The sequence below is a fragment of the Oncorhynchus tshawytscha genome, linkage group LG13 (genome assembly GCF_018296145.1).
Source record: "Oncorhynchus tshawytscha isolate Ot180627B linkage group LG13, Otsh_v2.0, whole genome shotgun sequence".
Lineage (NCBI taxonomy): Eukaryota > Metazoa > Chordata > Actinopteri > Salmoniformes > Salmonidae > Oncorhynchus > Oncorhynchus tshawytscha.
Window position 1 is genome coordinate 52,998,136 of NC_056441.1, and position 12,580 is coordinate 53,010,715.

Sequence of the window (12,580 nt, forward strand, 5' to 3'; positions counted from 1 at the left end):
GACATATGTCTTTCATTTGGACTCAGCCACCTCCCTCCCATGTACTTGGCATCAGGTCTGACATATTTGCACAGCACATCTTAATTTCTCTGGTAACATCATAGGAACTGTTTCTATTTCCTCTTGCAATTACATTTTTGCCTCCGAAAAAAATAAATACAGCCCGCTATTATTAGAGGAAAGGCTGGATAAAAAGCCCATTAATCAAATATTGGTTTTTCAAACCGGTATCTTTTCTAATTTCTTTTCCACTCAGACCTTTTCAGACCTTGCATGGCTGTCCGTGTTCTGTGCTTTATTGAGGTGAAACGTCTGTGAGTCAGAGTGAGTCATAGAGAGTTTATCTGCTTTCTGGGAATTGTACTGCCTCATATCAGTAAGCCAAGTCTCTTAAACACTTGAGATAGACAGAATTAAGACGTAGATTGGGTCATGACTTTTTTGGAAAGGCTATCGATTTTTTTTTTCTTCAGAAATATTATGATAGGTTAGTAGTCTGTATGGTGTAGTTTGTCTTACTGTACCATTTGGAAATACTGCCATTGGCAAGTGGTGCAGTATATTCCTGCATGTACAATGATAAAACTGAATTTCAGAAAAAGTGTTAAATAATACAGAATGCTATACTTTGGGGGAGGGAGAGAAAAAAAAGCAATGTCTCATCTGAAGGAAAGAAGCCTGGTGTTTGAAGGTCAGTAAATCAAATCAAGAGTGTGCAAAGCCTGTCATCAAGACAAAGGGTGGCTACTTTGAAGAATCTCAAATATACAAAAAAGTTTTTGATTTGTTTAACACTTTTTGTGTTACTACATGATTCCATATGTGTTATTTCATAGTTTTGATGTCTTCACTATTATTCTACAATAAATAAAAACCCTTGAATGAGTAGGTGTGTCCAAACATTTGACTGGAAAAAGTATGTGAACCCTTTAGAATGACCTGGATTTCTGCATAAAATGGTCATAAAAGTTGATCTGATCTTAATCTAAATCACAACAATAGACAAACACAGTCTATAAACATTCACAGTGTAGGGTGCAAAAGTATGTGAACCCTTGGATTTAATAACTGATTTGGCAGCAATAACCTCAACCAAACGTTTTTGGTAGTTGAGGATCAGACCTGCACAACGGTCAGGAGGAATTTTGGACCATTCCTCTTTCCATTCCTCACACCAGCAATATTCTGGTGTGAACCGCTCTCGAGGTCATGCCACAGCATCTCAATCGGGTTGAGGTCAGGACTCTGACTGGGCCACTCCAGAAGGCGTATTTTCTTCTATTGAAGACATTCTGTTGTTGATTTACTACTGTGTTTTGGGTGTTTGTACTGTTGCATCAACCAACTTCTGTTGAGTTTCAATTGGCGGACAGATAGCTTTACATTCTCCTGCAAAAGGTCTTCATCAACATGGGAATTCATATTTTCATCAATGACTAGATTAGATTCAACTGTATTGTCATTGAACAAGTACAAGTACAGGACAACGAACTCTAACCAGAAGTGCAAATAAGAGTACAACAAATTCATAAGTGAAACAATTAAGTACAATGTATATTATTAAGTGGGATGTACAAATGTGCAATGAAGGCAAACGGCAAGTACAGATGGCAAGTCTAAATGTGCAATGAAGGCAAATTGAAAGTGCAAGGAGGCATGCAACTGAAATACAGGGATAGCAGCAATGAAGTTACCGAGGTAGACATCTACGTGTACAACTGAATAATGTCTAATTAGACTTTGCAAAATAATATCAGAGTCCAGTAGTACCGTGAAGAGTGCAAAGTGAGTAATGCAACAAGAAGTCATTAGCCTTGGGGAAGAATAATAGTGAAGACATCAAAACTATGAAATAACACATATGGAATAATGTAGTAACCAAAAAAGTGTTAAATCAAAATATATTTCATATTTGAGATTCTTCAAATAGCCAACCTTTGCCTTGATGACAGCTTTGCACACTCTTAGCATTCTCTCAATCAGCTTCACCTGGAAGATTTTTCCAGCAGTCTTGAAGGAGTTCCCACATATGCTGAGCACTTGTTGGCTGCTTTTCCTTCACTCTGCGGTCCGACTCATCCTAAACCATCTGAATTTGGTTGAGGTCGGGGGATTGTGGAGGCCAGGTGATCTGATCACTCTCCTTCTTGGTAAAATAGCCCTTACACAGCCTGGTAGTGTGTTGGGTCATTGTCTTGTCCCACTAAGCCCAAAACAGATGGAATGGCGTATCGCTGCAGAATGTTGTGGTAGCCATGCTGGTTAAGTGTGCCTTGAATTCTAAATGACAGTGTCACCAGCAAAGCACTCCATAACACTTCCTCCTCCATTCTTTACGGTGGGAAATACACATGCAGAGATCATCAGTTCACCCACAACGCGTCTCACAAAGACATGGCGGTTGGAACAAAAAATCTCCAATTAGGACTCCAGAACAAAGGATAAATTCAAATCAAATCAAAGTTTATTTTTCACGTGCGCCGAATACAACAGGTGTAGGTAGACCTTACAGCGAAATGCTTTATTACAGGCTCTAACCAATTGTGGAAAAAAGGAATTAGATGAACAATAGGTAAGTAAAGAAATAAAAACAACAGTAAAATACAGTGAAAAATACCAGTAGCGAGGCTATAAGTAGTGAGGCTATAAGTAGTGAGGCTACATACAGACACCGGTTAGTCAGGCTGGTTGAGGTAGTATGTACATGTAGATATGATTAAAGTGACTATGTATATATGATGGACAGAGAGTAGCAGAAGCATAAAAGAGGTGTTGGGTGGCAGGACACAATGCAGATAGCCCGGTTAGCCAATGTGCGGGAGCACTAGTTGGTCGGGTAAATTGAGGTAGTATGTACATGAATGTATAGTTAAAGTGACTATGCATATGTGATAAACAGAGAGTAGCAGCAGTGTTAAAGAGGGGTTGGGGGGCACACAATGCAAATAGTTCGGGTAGCCATTTGATTACCTGTTCAGGAGTCTTATAGCTTGGGGGTAAAAACTGTTGAGAAGCCTTTTTGTCCTAGACTTGGCACTCCGGTACCACGTGCCATGCGATAGTAGAGGGAACAGTCTATGACTGGGGTGGCTGGGGTCTTTGACCATTTTTAGGGCCTTCCTCTGACACCACCTGGTGTAGAGGTCCTGGATGGCAGGCAACTTAGCCCCAGTGATGTACTGGGCCGTACGCTCTACCCTCTGTTGTGCCTTGCGGTCGGAGGCCAAGCAATTGCCGTACCAGGCAGTGATTACAACCAGTCAGTCATGCTCTCTATGTTGCAGCTGTAGAACCTTTTGAGGATCTCAGGACCCATGCCAAATCTTTTTCGTTTCCTGAGAGGGATAGGCTTTGTCGTGCCCTCTTCATGACCGTCTTGGTGTGTTTGGAACATTCTAGTTTGTTGTTGATGTGGACACCAAGGAACTTGAAGCTCTCAACCTGCTCCACTACAGCCCCGTCGATAAGAATGGGGGCGTACTCGGTCCTCCTTTTCCTGTAGTCCACAATCATCTCCTTAGTCTTGGTCACGTTGAGGGATAGGTTGTTATTCTGGCACCAGCCATGCCAGGTCTCTGACCTCCTCCTTATAGGCTGTCTCTTCATTGTCGGTGATCAGGCCTACCACTCTTGTGTCATCTGCAAACTTAATGATGGTGTTGGAGTCGTGCCTGGCCATGCAGTCGTAGGTAAACAGGGAGTACAGGAGGGGACTGAGCACGCACCCCTGGGGGGCTCCAGTGTTGAGGATCAAATCAAATCAAATCAAATTTTATTTGTCACATACACATGGTTAGCAGATGTTAATGCGAGTGTAGCGAAATGCTTGTGCTTCTAGTTCCGACAATGCAGTAATAACGAGCAAGTAATCTAACTAACAATTCCAAAAAAACTACTGTCTTATACACAGTGTAAGGGGATAAAGAATATGTACATAAGGATATATGAATGAGTGATGGTACAGAGCAGCATAGGCAAGATACAGTAGATGATATCGAGTACAGTATATACATATGAGATAAGTATGTAAACCAAGTGGCATAGTTAAAGTGGCTAGTGATACATGTATTACATAAGGATGCAGTCGATGATATAGAGTACAGTATCAACGTATGCATATGAGATGAACAATGTAGGGTAAGTAACATTATATAAGGTAGCATTGTTTAAGGTGGCTAGTGATATATTTACATCATTTCCCATCAATTCCCATGATTAAAGTGGCTGGAGTAGAGTCAGTGTCATTGACAGTGTGTTGGCAGTAGCCACTCAATGTTAGTGGTGGCTGTTTAACAGTCTGATGGCCTTGAGATAGAAGCTGTTTTTCAGTCTCTCGGTCCCAGCTTTGATGCACCTGTACTGACCTCGCCTTCTGGATGACAGCGGGGTGAACAGGCAGTGGCTCGGGTGGTTGATGTCCTTGATGATCTTTATGGCCTTCCTGTAGCATCGGGTGGTGTAGGTGTCCTGGAGGGCAGGTAGTTTGCCCCCGGTGATGCGTTGTGCAGACCTCACTACCCTCTGGAGAGCCTTACGGTTGAGGGCGGTGCAGTTGCCATACCAGGCGGTGATACAGCCCGCCAGGATGCTCTCGATTGTGCATCTGTAGAAGTTTGTGAGTGCTTTTGGTGACAAGCCGAATTTCTTCAGCCTCCTGAGGTTGAAGAGGCGCTGCTGCGCCTTCCTCACGATGCTGTCTGTGTGAGTGGACCAATTCAGTTTGTCTGTGATGTGTATGCCGAGGAACTTAAAACTTGCTACCCTCTCCACTACTGTTCCATCGATGTGGATGGGGGTGTTCCCTCTGCTGTTTCCTGAAGTCCACAATCATCTCCTTAGTTTTGTTGACGTTGAGTGTGAGGTTATTTTCCTGACACCACACTCCGAGGGCCCTCACCTCCTCCCTGTAGGCCGTCTCGTCGTTGTTGGTAATCAAGCCTACCACTGTTGTGTCGTCCGCAAACTTGATGATTGAGTTGGAGGCGTGCATGGCCACGCAGTCGTGGGTGAACAGGGAGTACAGGAGAGGGCTCAGAACGCACCCTTGTGGGGCCCCAGTGTTGAGGATCAGCGGGGAGGAGATGTTGTTGCCTACCCTCACCACCTGGGGGCGGCCCGTCAGGAAGTCCAGTACCCAGTTGCACAGGGCGGGGTCGAGACCCAGGGTCTCGAGCTTGATGACGAGCTTGGAGGGTACTATGGTGTTGAATGCCGAGCTGTAGTCGATGAACAGCATTCTCACATAGGTATTCCTCTTGTCCAGATGGGTTAGGGCAGTGTGCAGTGTGGTTGAGATTGCATCGTCTGTGGACCTATTTGGGCGGTAAGCAAATTGGAGTGGGTCAAGGGTGTCAGGTAGGGTGGAGGTGATATGGTCCTTGACTAGTCTCTCAAAGCACTTCATGATGACGGATGTGAGTGCTACGGGCGGTAGTCGTTTAGCTCAGTTACCTTAGCTTTCTTGGGAACAGGAACAATGGTGGCCCTCTTGAAGCATGTGGGAACAGCAGACTGGTATAGGGATTGATTGAATATGTCCGTAAACACACCGGCCAGCTGGTCTGCGCATGCTCTGAGGGCGCGGCTGGGGATGCCGTCTGGGCCTGCAGCCTTGCGAGGGTTAACACGTTTAAATGTCTTACTCACTTCGGCTGCAGTGAAGGAGAGACCGCATGTTTCCGTTGCAGGCCGTGTCAGTGGCACTGTATTGTCCTCAAAGCGGGCAAAAAGTTATTTAGTCTGCCTGGGAGCAAGACATCCTGGTCCGTGACTGGGCTGGGTTTCTTCCTGTAGTCCGTGATTGACTGTAGACCCTGCCACATGCCTCTTGTGTCTGAGCCGTTGAATTGAGATTCTACTTTGTCTCTGTACTGGCGCTTAGCTTGTTTGATAGCCTTGCGGAGGGAATAGCTGCACTGTTTGTATTCAGTCATGTTACCAGACACCTTGCCCTGATTAAAAGCAGTGGTTCGTGCCTTCAGTTTCACACGAATGCTGCCATCAATCCACGGTTTCTGGTTAGGGAATGTTTTAATCGTTGCTATGGGAACGACATCTTCAACGCACGTTCTAATGAACTCAAATCAAATCAAATCAAATTTTATTTGTCACATACACATGGTTAGCAGATGTTAATGCGAGTGTAGCGAAATGCTTGTGCTTCTAGTTCCGACAATGCAGTAATAACGAGCAAGTAATCTAACTAACAATTCCAAAAAAAAACTACTGTCATACACAGTGTAAGGGGATAAAGAATATGTACATAAGGATATATGAATGAGTGATGGTACAGAGCAGCATAGGCAAGATACAGTAGATGATATCGAGTACAGTATATACATATGAGATAAGTATGTAAACCAAGTGGCATAGTTAAAGTGGCTAGTGATACATGTATTACATAAGGATGCAGTCGATGATATAGAGTACAGTATCAACGTATGCATATGAGATGAACAATGTAGGGTAAGTAACATTATATAAGGTAGCATTGTTTAAAGTGGCTAGTGATATATTTACATCATTTCCCATCGATTCCCATGATTAAAGTGGCTGGAGTAGAGTCAGTGTCATTGACAGTGTGTTGGCAGTAGCCACTCAATGTTAGTGGTGGCTGTTTAACAGTCTGATGGCCTTGAGATAGAAGCTGTTTTTCAGTCTCTCGGTCCCAGCTTTGATGCACCTGTACTGACCTCGCCTTCTGGATGGCAGCGGGGTGAACAGGCAGTGGCTCGGGTGGTTGATGTCCTTGATGATCTTTATGGCCTTCCTGTAGCATCGGGTGGTGTAGGTGTCCTGGAGGGCAGGTAGTTTGCCCCCGGTGATGCGTTGTGCAGACCTCACTACCCTCTGGAGAGCCTTACGGTTGAGGGCGGTGCAGTTGCCATACCAGGCGGTGATACAGCCCGCCAGGATGCTCTCGATTGTGCATCTGTAGAAGTTTGTGAGTGCTTTTGGTGACAAGCCGAATTTCTTCAGCCTCCTGAGGTTGAAGAGGCGCTGCTGCGCCTTCCTCACGATGCTGTCTGTGTGAGTGGACCAATTCAGTTTGTCTGTGATTTAGTCTATTTAGTCTGCCTGGGAGCAAGACATCCTGGTCCGTGACTGGGCTGGGTTTCTTCCTGTAGTCCGTGATTGACTGTAGACCCTGCCACATACCTCTTGTGTCTGAGCCGTTGAATCGCACACCGAATCAGCGTATTCGTCAATGTTGTTGTCTGACGCAATACGAAACATCTCCCAGTCCACGTGATGGAAGCAGTCTTGGAGTGTGGAGTCAGCTTGGTCGGACCAGCGTTGGACAGACCTCAGCGTGGGAGCTTCTTGTTTTAGTTTCTGTCTGTAGGCAGGGATCAACAAAATGGAGTCGTGGTCAGCTTTTCCGAAAGGGGGCGGGGCAGGGCCTTATATGCGTCGCGGAAGTTAGAGTAACAATGATCCAGGGTCTTTCCACCCCTGGTTGCGCAATCGATATGCTGATAAAATTTAGGGAGTCTTGTTTTCAGATTAGCCTTGTTAAAATCCCCAGCTACAATGAATGCAGCCTCCGGATAAATCGTTTCCAGTTTGCAGAGAGTTAAATAAAGTTTGTTCAGAGCCATCGATGTGTCTGCTTGGGGGGATATATACGGCTGTGATTATAATCGAAGAGAATTCTCTTGGTAGATAATGCGGTCTACATTTGATTGTGAGGAATTCTAAATCAGGTGAACAGAAGGATTTGAGTTCCTGTATGTTTCTTTCATCACACCATGTCACGTTGGCCATAAGGCATACGCCCCCGCCCGTCTTCTTACCAGAAAGATGTTTGTTTCTGTCGGCGCGATGCGTGGAGAAACCCGCTGGCTGCACCGCTTCGGATTGCGTCTCTCCAGTTAGCCATGTTTCCGTGAAGCAGAGAACGTTACAGTCTCTGATGTCCCTCTGGAATGCTACCCTTGCTCGGATTTCATCAACCTTGTTGTCAAGAGACTGGACATTGGCAAGAAGAATGCTAGGGAGTGGTGCACGATGTGCCCGTCTCCGGAGTCTGACCAGAAGACCGCTTCGTTTCCCTCTTTTTCTGAGTCGTTTTTTTTTTGTTGTTTTTTTTTGGTCGCTGCATGTGATCCACTCGGTTACACTGGTTGTAAGGCAGAACACAGGATCCGCATCGCGAAAAACATATTCTTGGTCGTACTGATGGTGAGTTGACGCTGATCTTATATTCAGTAGTTCTTCTCGGCTGTATGTAATGAAACCTAAGATGACCTGGGGTACTAGTGTAAGAAATAACACGTAAAAAAACAAAAAACTGCATAGTTTCCTAGGAACGCGAAGCGAGGCGGCCATCTCTGTCGGCGCCGGAAGTACAAAATCAGGATCAGCGTGGCAGATGTGTTGCTACCTACCCTCACCACCTGGGTGCAGCCCATCAAGAAGTCCAGGATCCAGTTGCAGAGGGAAGTGTTTAGTCCCAGGATCCTTAGCTCAGTGATGAGCTTTGAGGGTACTATGGTGTTGAACGCTGAGCTGTAGTCAATGAATAGCATTCTCACATAAGTGGTCCTTTTGTCCAGGCAGGAAAGGGCAGTGTGGAGTGCAATAGAGATTGCATCATCTGTGGATCTGTTTGGACGGTATGCAAATTGGAGTGGGTCTAGGGTTTCTGGGATAATGGTGTTGATGTGAGCCAAGACCAGCCTGTCAAAGCACTTCATGGCTACAGATGTGAGTGCTATGGGTCGGTAGTCATTTAGGCAGGTTGCCTTTGTGTTCTTGGGCACAGGGACTATGGTGGTCTGCTTGAAACATTTTGGTATTACAAACTCAATCAGGGACATGTTGAAAATGTCAAATTCTTGAACGGTAGTGTGTGTATATACAGTGCCTTGCGAAAGTATTCGGCCCCCTTGAACTTTGTGACCTTTTGCCACATTTCAGGCTTCAAACATAAAGATAGAAAACTGTATTTTTTTGTGAAGAATCAACAAGTGGGACACAATCATGAAGTGGAACGACATTTATTGGATATTTCAAACTTTTTTAACAAATCAAAAACTGAAAAATTGGGCGTGCAAAAATTATTCAGCCCCTTTACTTTCAGTGCAGCAAACTCTCTCCAGAAGTTCAGTGAGGATCTCTGAATGATCCAATGTTGACCTAAATGACTAATGATGATAAATACAATCCACCTGTGTGTAATCAAGTCTCCGTATAAATGCACCTGCACTGTAATAGTCTCAGAAGTCCGTTAAAAGCGCAGAGAGCATCATGAAGAACAAGGAACACACCAGGCAGGTCCGAGATACTGTTGTGAAAAAGTTTAAAGCAGGATTTGGATACAAAAAGATTTCCCAAGCTTTAAACATCCCAAGGAGCACTGTGCAAGCGATAATATTGAAATGGAAGGAGTATCAGACCACTGCAAATCTACCAAGACCTGGCCGTCCCTCTAAACTTTCAGCTCATACAAGGAGAAGACTGATCAGAGATGCAGCCAAGAGGCCCATGATCACTCTGGATGAACTGCAGAGATCTACAGCTGAGGTGGGAGACTCTGTCCATAGGACAACAATCAGTCGTATATTGCACAAATCTGGCCTTTATGGAAGAGTGGCAAGTAGAAAGACATTTCTTAAAGATATCCATAAAAGTGTTGTTTAAAGTTTGCCACAAGCCACCTGGGAGACACACCAAACATGTGGAAGAAGATGCTCTGGTCAGATGAAACCAAAATTGAAGTTTTTGGCAACAATGCAAAACGTTATGTTTGGCGTAAAAGCAACACAGCTCATCACCCTGAACACAACATCCCCACTGTCAAACATGGTGGTGGCAGCATCATGGTTTGGGCCTGCTTTTCTTCAGCAGGGACAGGGAAGATGGTTAAAATTGATGGGAAGATGGATGGAGCCAAATACAGGACCATTCTGGAAGAAAACCTGATGGAGTCTGCAAAAGACCTGAGACTGGGACGGAGATTTGTCTTCCAACAAGACAATGATCCAAAACATAAAGCAAAATCTACAATGGAATGGTTCAAAAATAAACATATCCAGGTGTTAGAATGACCAAGTCAAAGTCCAGACCTGAATCCAATCGAGAATCTGTGGAAAGAACTGAAAACGGCTGTTCACAAATGCTCTCCATCCAACATCACTGAGCTCGAGCTGTTTTGCAAGGAGGAATGGGAAAAAATTTCAGTCTCTCGATGTGCAAAACTGATAGAGACATACCCCAAGCGACTTACAGCTGTAATCGCAGCAAAAGGTGGCGCTACAAAGTATTAACTTAAGGGGGCTGAATAATTTTGCACGCCCAATTTTTCAGTTTTTGATTTGTTAAAAAGGTTTGAAATATTCAATAAATGTCGTTCCACTTCATGATTGTGTCCCACTTGTTGTTGATTCTTCACAATCACAAAAAAATACAGTTTTATATCTTTATGTTTGAAGCCTGAAATGTGGCAAAAGATCGCAAAGTTCAAGGGGGCCGAATACTTTTCAAGGCACTGTATATATACAGGTTTTCATCAAGGATCTCTCTGTACTTTGCTCCGTTCATCTTTCCCTCGATCCTGATTAGTCTCCCAGTCCCTGATTCTGAAAAGCATCCCCACATCATGATGCTGCCACCACCATGCTTCACCATAGTGATGGTGCCAGGTTTCCTCCAACGTGACGCTTGGCTTTCAGGCCAAAGAGTTCAATCTTGGTTTCATGAGACCAGATAATCCTGTTTCTCATGGTCTGAGAGTCCTTTAGGTGCCTTTTGACAAACTCCAAGCAGGCTGTCATGTGCCTTTTACTGAGGAGTGGCTTCTGTCTGGCTACTCTACCATAAAGGCCTGTTTGGTGAAGTGCTGCAGAGATGGTTGTCCTTCTGGAAGGTTCTCCCATCTCCACAGAAAAGCTCTGGCGCTCTGTCAGCGTCACCATCGGGTTCTTGGTCACCTCCCTGACCAAGGCCCTTCTCCCCTGATTGCTCAGTTTGCAGCTCTGGAAAGAGTCTTGGTGGTTCCAAACTCCTTTCATTTAAGTTTTATGGAGGCCACTGTGTTCTTAGGGACCTTCAATACTGCATAATTTTTTGGGTACCCTTCCACAGATCGGTGCCTCGACATATTCCTTTCTCGGAGCTCTACAGACAATGTGGCAAAGCAATTTACTTTTTGTCCTGAATACAAAAGCATTATGTTTGGGCCAAATCCAATACAACATATTATTGAGTACCACTCTCCATATTTTCAATCATAGTGGTGGCTGCATCATGTTATGGGTGTGCTTGTAATCGTTAAGGACTGGGGAGTTTTTCAGGCACAGGCAAAATCCAATAGGAAAACCTGGTTCAGTTTGCTTTCCACCAGACACTGGGAGATTCATTCACCTTTTAGCAGGACAGTAACCTAAAACGCAAGACCAAATCTAGACTGGAGTTGCTTACCAAGTAGACAGTGATTGTTCCTGGGTGGCAGAGTTACAGTTTTGACTTAAATCTGCTTGAAAATATGGCAAGACCTGAAAATCGTTGTCTAGCAATTATCAACAACCAATTTAACAGAGCTTGAATAATTTTTCTACAAATAAGGGGCAAATATTTTTTATCAAATAAGGGGAAAATGTTGCACCATCTAGGTGTGGATAGCTCTTAGAGACTTACCCAGAAAGACTCACAGCTGTAATCGCTGCCAATAAATTCACTAATATTTCTGAAAACATGTTTTCACTTTGTCATTATGAGGTATGTGTGTGTAGATGGATGAGGAAATCAATCTACGGAATCAACTTGGAATTTTCTGAAGGCAGCAGTCTCTAAGGTACAGGGTAGAAGAAACGGGTGATAGCCAGCTAATAGGTCCTTGATGATCTTCTTGGCCTTCCTGTGACACCGGGTGCTGTAGATGTCCTGGAGGGCAGATACAACTACAGCCAATGTATGTTATGTGATAACCTGTGAGTCCAATCTAAGGTTGATAACTTATAAACACATCTTGGATCTAAGTTTACCCCGTAGTAATTCAACATTGCTTGCTATACTTGCTATACTTCTTCTTGCTATACTTCTTTCTCTGGAAACTGTGGTATTTTGTAAGTGTTTTGTGTAGTGTAAGTGTTTTGTACTGAGTGTACAAAACATTAAAAACTGCTGCTCTTTCCATGACATAGACCAGGTGAATGCTATGATCCATTTTTGATGTCACTTGTTAAATCCATTTCAATCGGTGTAGATTGAAGGGGAGGAGACAGTTTAAAGAAGAATTGTTAAGCCTTTATATAGGTGGGACATGGATTGTGTGTGTGCCATTGAGGGTGAATGGGCAAGACAAAATATTTAAGTGCCTTTGAACGGGATATGGTAGTAGATGCCAGGCGACAGGTTTGTGTCAAGAACTGCAACACTGCTGGGTTTTTCACGCTCAACAGTTTACTGTGTGTATCAAGAATGGTCCACCAACCAAAGGACATCCAGACAACTTGACACAACTGTGGGAACCATTGGAGGCAACATGGGCCAGCATCCCTGTGGAACGCTTTTGACACCTTGTAGAGTCCATGCCCTGACGAACTGAGGCTGTTCTGAGGACAAAAGGCGGTACAAC